General features: G+C 40.6%; 1 non-coding gene across 1 annotated transcript; it reads left to right on the forward strand.

Annotated features, from left to right (window-relative positions):
- Positions 1-7143: 7143 nt before the first annotated feature.
- LOC141654232 (small nucleolar RNA R71) lies at positions 7144-7250 on the forward strand. The gene has a single exon (XR_012547795.1). It is a non-coding gene; the product is annotated as a small nucleolar RNA R71 (small nucleolar RNA).
- The last annotated feature ends 422 nt before the right edge of the window (positions 7251-7672 follow it).

Consider the following 7672-nt stretch of genomic DNA (forward strand, 5'->3'; position numbering starts at 1 on the left):
AGGACGCTCGGACTGGCGAGGACGGACGGATTCTCTACAATCCGTTCGGATTGTAGCTCAGCTGACTTTCCTTCTTCTTTTTCTTCCCTTTTCTTCATGAATTCCTTGGGGATTTCCTTGGGGACTCAAGGATCCTTTTCTCAACAATGCTCTTCTACTATGCTATGTACAAAGGCCTTCTAGTCTTGTCTCTCCTTGATGCTTGGTCATTGAATATGATCAATTTAGCCTTGTTTTGCCATGAAAATGCAAGATTCTTACTCCTTTCCTACCAAGGGATCAAAATCTCAAAGAATATGCAAAACAAAGAACTAAAGATAAGAAATGACCCAAATAGGTACTAAAAAGCATAGAAACAATGGTAATTCGGGGGCTAAATATGCGCCAATTATGGTCGCATCAAATATCCCCAAACCGAACCTTTGCTCGTCCCGAGTAAAGAGGTGACAAAGACTAGGACCAAAACTAACCTAACCTAATAATAATAGCCGATATGAGACAATTAGCGGGTCTCACTCCGCCCCTTCAACTCACAACAAGACAACCATGAGGTAGGATGCCTTCTTGCAAGGCAAGGTGGGTCTTGCCAAAATGGCGACACATCCAAACATTAAGCACACAAAAACACATAATGGATGCATCTACAAAAAGAATAGCCACTTTCCTCATCTAAGTGGCGGAAATTATCTTCAAGGGAAGCAATTCAAGGGTACACAATCCTTCATAGATGCAATTTGTTCGAACTATTAAGCCTAGAAGGATACCAATAAATCACCTCCAAGTTGTGTCAAGCTAGGGTACCTTTGTCCTCAATCGTTAAATGTTTTTGTCAAGAGTAGACTCCCTATGGTGTTAGAAACACTGGAGGATCGCGGAATTCCCCTTCTTGCCTAGACAAGAAGAAGGGTCATCCCCTCTCTACCATGCACAAAAATGGATACGGTGGATAAAGGGATCGATAGATATTTGAGTTTCATTTTGGGAGTTTGCTTTTGTTTTTGTTTTCCCCCCAAATTTCTTTGGCATTTGACTTTTTGAGAACACTTTCTTGCCATTTCTTTTTGATTTTTGGCATTTCAATACTTGACAACTTTTTGCATTTTCTTTTTGAACATTTTCAAAGTCACCCCAATTAGTAACGAGGGTGCCTTGTATTTGAAGTTTTAGGAGTTCTATTTTTGCTCCTCTTTTCTTTTGATGCATTTTTGCAAACTTTCTTTCACTTTTCATTTTATTGAACTCAAATTGATTTCTTTTTGTTTTGTGCCCATTCCCTTTGATGACAAAAATGTATGGTAGAATATGGATGAATGATAGAAGTATGCATGGTTTCAAGGGTCACCTTGGAATAAACGGTAGCCAAGGAGTTATCACACCACAAGGTACTCTTGACTCGGCCTTAAACCATGGGTCAAAGGATACTAGCATGACACATCCTAGGGTGTTTTACAAGTATTCTAACAAGCAAAGTCTTAAGAATAAAAAGCATCTACTAGGGCCTATATACACTTGTCAAGCTTCCCAAATAGACGGTTTCGCAAAATTTTTCTAACATGCAAACTACATGCCATGATGCAACTAGCATATATACATCCTAATGCAAATGATTCTACCAACTAGTATGCCAAATAAACTAAATGCAAGTCCTAAGTTCACATTGTTTTACCGCATCAATCAAAATAAAGCCACATAGTCATTAACATAAAGAGGAAAAAGGAGATTGGAAAGATCATACCATGCGGTCTTCAATATCCTCATGTCTCGGATGTGGCGTAGTCAATCAAAGTGAACAAGGATGAAACAAACACGATATATACAAAACAATATATACAAAGGAAATGAACTTGTTTTTGGTTTTTTTTTCAATTTTTCGAATTTTTATGGTTTTTGAAATTTTTCAATTTTTATGGTTTTTGAATAAAAGTTAAGAGTTAGAATTCCCATCCCCACACTAATATGGGCATTGTCCTCAATGGCCAAAATGATGGAAATTATGCAAGAATGATGCATGATTTCTATACTAAATGCAATTCTACACTAAGCTATACTACATGATGCATGGTTTTTGTTATGACGGAGAGGATAATTTAAATTACCTCCCGTTGCGTATGCATTAACTTCCCCAAACCAAGCAAGACACTATTGCTAATGTCAAAGCATGGGGGAGTTCATGCACATGCTATGCTATGCATGAAATTAGATTGTCATTTTGGATTTTACAAAAGTGGGAACAATAAAGAACACCTCAAAGGAACCGAGGTGTGAGTCCTTTGATGTTGCTAGGACTAAACCAACAATGATCAAAATGAAAATAAAATACAAAGAGATATAGACAAACCGTGGGAGAGTAGGAATCTCCAAGGCTAGTCTTCCATCATGCTACTATCATCACCACTTCCCTCATGAGAAGTGGTCACATTGCCACTTTCCTTGGCACTTTCTTCTTTGCTTTCTTCATCATCATCTTCCTCATCATTTTCTTCACCATCTTCACCATCTTCATTTGCTTCTTCCTCAATATTATCATCAATCTCCTCATCATTTCCAACAACCTCATTGTCTTCCACCACGTCCCTAGATGCACCCGGAAACAAGGCTTCTCTATCCGCCCAACTAGGCAAAGGACAAGATGGATCAAGGAGTCCTTGCCTAGCTAGATGTAGGAGGGGAGGATATTGAGCCAAATAAGCATTCTTCCGATCTTCATAAGCTTGCTTGTGCATGGCTTGCATAAGAAGAGTTACATAATCTTTTCCAATTTCAACTCCTTGTGGTTTGAACTCTTCATAATCATAGGGGTAAGGTGGTATAACAATGGAAGAGGAGGGGGTTTCATGATCACCCTTTTGTTGTTGAATGATGTACTCGGCTTCTTCGGATAGGGGAAGTAAATAGTTGGTCCGGTGGACACTAAGACGGCAAATCTTTGCGGGTAAAGTGAATGATCGAGCCTCACTTGTAAGCCACCCATACTTGGTATCAAGGGAATTGTGAACAACCCACTTAAACTTGTTAATCAAGGTGGACATATCAATGAGATGGCCACCATCCTTAGCCTTGTACTTGCTATCCTTATTGAAATTAGGATCAAAGTGCTTGGCTAGGACCGTGACAAGGCCGCCATTAACAATTACGGTTTGACCCTTCTTCCCACTATCAATATGGAGCCATCTATCAACCAATAGCCTCAAAGAATTGTAAGGCTTGGTGTGAATTCTTCCAATATTCAAAGTTGATTCAAGGAGAATAAAATCGAGTCCCGTGAAATGATTGGTGTCTTTCCTAGCAATTATGGTATTTCCCACAACTTTGTGCCATATTCTTATGCCCGGATGATGGACCAAAAGAGCACGACAAGCTTTAAAATCTTCAAATTTCTTCCCGGAGATTGCCTCCCAAAGAGGCTCGGGTTCATACTTCCCATATTGCTTATAGAATTTATGTTCATCGCTAAGACCCAAAATTGCACCCAATTAGGAAAGGAAATGCGTCTACTAGTGTTAGCTAGACGAAACTCAATATTTTCCCTATTCTCAACTTTTGTCACTTTTAAGGAACTTAAGAATTCCAAGACAAGGGAGGGGTATGTTACTTCCTCCATTTCAAACAATTTCTTTAAACCCATGGCATTGAAAAAGACTCTTGTTTGTTCAAGAATACCCAACTTCTCTAAAGCATCTTGGCATATGAATTTGGTGGATTGAATTTGTCTCATAGCAAACTTGACAAATGTATTTCTATGGGAGTCGGAAATGAATGTTACCTCCGGATAATGCAAGAGTTGATCAATTACCGGAGTAGAGGGTGATGCTTCCATAGGAATTTGTTGAGGTGGTTGCACTTCCACGCTTGGTGTTGATACCACCATTGCCAAAGCTTTCTTCATTTGTAGAGCTTTTTGCCTTTGAGAGAGAGTTGTAGTCTTTGGTGCCTTTGTTGCCTTTGCCTTTGCTTTTGTTGCTCCCTTTGTTCTTGCCATTTGATGAGCTAACCAAGAAAAAGATCAAAAATCTTCAATTTGTAGAATGCCCAAATCGATTTTGAAAGTGAAAGGCTTTGCCTTTATGAGAACAAAAATCAATTCAAAGGTGAAGAGTTTGTTCTTGGTTTTGATTATTAATGAAGATGGAGTGATTGATTTGTTATTTGAAAGATGGTTTGATTTGATTTTGGTGAGTTTTGTTGAGGGTTTTTGTTTTTGAGATGGAGAGGATGAGGGTTTTGATGTTATGGGTAGTGTTTATGAGTGAATGAATGAATGAATGAAGGTGGGGTGGGTATTTAAAGAACTCGACAATGTTAGGACGCAGGGACAATCCGTGCGGATTAGGCGCAATCCGCTCGGATTCTTGAGCTTCAAATTTTCAAAAATCCCGCCTAGAGACGGGCGGATTCTGGGGAATCCGTTCGGATTCTGCTGAGACAAGACGGGCGGATTTCGCTTGAGACGGACGGATTCTTGTCCAGAGATTTTTCTTTGTTTTTCTTCAGCTGCAAGACGGGCGGATTGTCCATAAGACGGACGGATTCTGTGAGACGGGCGTCTTTCCAGAAATCCGCTCGGATTCTTCAACGATCAAGAATTTTGCAGTTTTCGGCTCGGCCCAAGACGGGCGTCTTCTTAGCAGACGCTCGGATCCTCTCGAGACGGGCGGATTCTCGGGGAATCCGCTCGGATTGGTCCTTGTGTACACGGATTCAGTTCCATCCGTGCACCAACGCATTCCCTTATCATTCTTTCTTTCTTTCTTTCAAATCTTGTGTTCTTCATTGTGGGGGCACTATTAAGGCATGAATAGCCTAGGCAATTCCCATCCCCACACTAAGGTAAAGCACTACACATTAATTAAAATCATTAGTCCCTCCCTCACTTCTCTCTTTTCATGACAATTATTTTGATCAAAGTAAAAATAAATCCAAAAATGACAAAAATGCAATGCAAAAATTAAATGTAAGTTAGGGAGTTAGAAATATTTACAAGTGGTGGTTTAGGGAGGACTCCACCAAACTCTCATTCTTGATGAGATGTCAAGGAGGCATGTTCAAGGTGTTGTTGATGTTGCTCAACACCTCGAAGAAGTAATTAAAAGCTTGTTCATTGTTATGGTAGAGGTCCTCAATAGACCGTGGTTCTTGTTGTTGATCATGATCGATGGCATGCCCAATGTAGGGATTAAAGATCCCTTCAAATTCGTCGTCCCAAAGACCACAAACTTCATTGAGTTGATCATTGAAAATCTCTTGCTTGGATGGAGACAACTCTCCCAATTTCTTCTTTTGGCCAATGAGGCCATCATCTTCTTCCTTGGTTGATTTTGATGAGCTTTGCAAGCTCTCCTTGTCACAATTCACTTGCTCTTTGAATGGAGCATCTTCAACTTTCTTCCTCCATTGGAGTTCCGATTTCTTCTTCTCATCTTTCCGGCTATAATGATCAATCATGAAACATGGCTCATGCAAACGAGGAGCTTTCATGGTCTTGTCAAGATTAAAAGTTATGCTTTCATCTCCCACTTCTAGAGTGAGCTCTCCATGCTTCACATCAATCACCGCACCCGCGGTGTGTAGGAAAGGTCTTCCTAAGATGATTGGAATGTTGGAATCTTCCTCCATATCAACAATGACAAAGTCCACCGGGATGAAAAACTTCCCAATTCGCACGGGGACATCTTCCCATATCCCTAGCGGTGTCTTCGTCGATCTATCGGCCATTTGAAGAGTGATATTGGTACATTTAAGCTCTCCCATTCCCAACCTTTTACTTACCGAGTACGGCATGACACTCACACTAGCCCCTAGATCACATAAGGCTTTGTTGATCGTTGTGTCGCCAATGGTACACGGTATTGAGAAGCTTCCCGGATCCTTTAACTTTGGAGGTGAACTCCTTGAAGTATGGCACTACTCACCTTAGTGAAGGCGATAGTCTCAAGTCTCCGGATCGACTTCTTCTTTGTGAGGATATCTTTCATGTACTTTGCATAGGCCGGAACGTGATTGATTAATTCCGTGAAAGGAATTGAGACTTCTAAGTTCTTCACAATTTCCATGAACTTTCCAAGTTGATCATTAAATTTAGGCTTGGCTTGACGACTTGGAAAAGGAAGTCTAATCACAATGGGCTCCTTTTCTTTGGCTTTATCTTCATTTTTCTTTGAACTTTCTTCTTTTGATGATTCCCCTTCTTTGGGACTTTGCACCACAACTTCATTCTCACTAGCTCTCACAACTTCATCCTCAACTTGCTCCTTCGGTGCTTCATACCTTGTACCACTTCTCAAGTGAATGGCACTAACCGTTTCATGTCTAGGGGGATTACCTTGAGGTGGTAATTGCCCCTTTTGTCTTTGTGAGCTCGAGGATGCTAGTTGGGTCAATTGTGTTTCCAACATCTTGGTGTGAGCTAGAATGTTGTTGATGGTGGTGTCTTTTGCTTGGCTATCCTTTTGCATTTGGGTGAAAAATTCTTGTTGATTCTTTTGCATTTGAAGGACCGCTTTTTGGACATCAAAACTTTGGTCATTGTGGTGATTGTATGGGTTTTGATTTTGGTAACCTTGGTTTTGATTGAAAAAGGGTCTTTGGTTTTGATTTCTCATGGGTGGTGGAGTGTATGTTGTTTGAGGGTTTTGGACATTTTGGCTTTTGTATGAGAGATTTGGATGGAACTTGGTGTTTTCATTGTAAAAATTTGAATAAGGGGTACCGCTTTTGTAAGCTTGGAAAGCATTGACTTGCTCGGTTGTTCCCCTACATTCACTTGAGTCATGACCTAAGGTTCCACAATTCTCACATATCCCGCTTGGGATTGATGAGGATGCCGTCATGGCATTGACATGGTGCTTTGATGATTTTGAGCTTTCCTCAAGTCTAGCCATAGCTTGTTCAAACTTCAAGTTGATTGTATCAATGTGAGCACTAAGTTGAGCACCCAATTGAGTAACGGTGTCCACTTCATACTTTCCTCTAGTAGCCTTGCGAGGCCTACTATATTGCGAATTATGGACTGCCATTTCCTCAATCTTGTTCCATGTTTGGTTGTCATCAACTTCGGTGAACATTCCATTTGATCCCATATTGAGAATGTTCCTTGAATCTTCATATAAACCATTCCAAAATTGTTGCACTAAAAACCATTCGCTAAGTCCATGGTGAGGACATGAGCGACAAATACCTTTGAACCGCTCCCAAGCTTCATACAAAGATTCTTCATCCCTTTGCTTAAAACCCGTAATTTGAGCTCTTAGCATATTGGTCTTTTCCGGTGGGTAGAATTTTTTGTAGAAAGCTAGAGCTAGCTTCTTCCAAGAATCTATTCCAAGGGTGGCCTTATCAAGGCCCTTCAACCATTGCTTTGCGGTGCCGATTAACGAAAAAAGGAAATAAGACCCATCTTATTTGGTCTTGAGTCACGCCCGTTTGAGAGATAGCTTCACAATAATCACAAAATGTTTCCATATGAGAATGAGGGTCCTCACTAGGCATTCCCCCGAATTGGCTCCTCTCAACTAGTTGGATGAAGGCGGACTTGGCAATAAAGTTTCCGGTAAGATGTTGTGGGGTAGGAGTACCGTTTGGTAGATCCTCCTCGGTGGGTATAGAGTGTGACGAGAATTTAGGCATTGTAGGTGGATTTTGTGTGGTATTGTTTAATGGGTTCTCTTCTCCTTCT

This window comes from Silene latifolia, chromosome 4, assembly GCF_048544455.1.
Source record: "Silene latifolia isolate original U9 population chromosome 4, ASM4854445v1, whole genome shotgun sequence".
Classification (NCBI taxonomy): Eukaryota; Viridiplantae; Streptophyta; class Magnoliopsida; order Caryophyllales; family Caryophyllaceae; genus Silene; species Silene latifolia.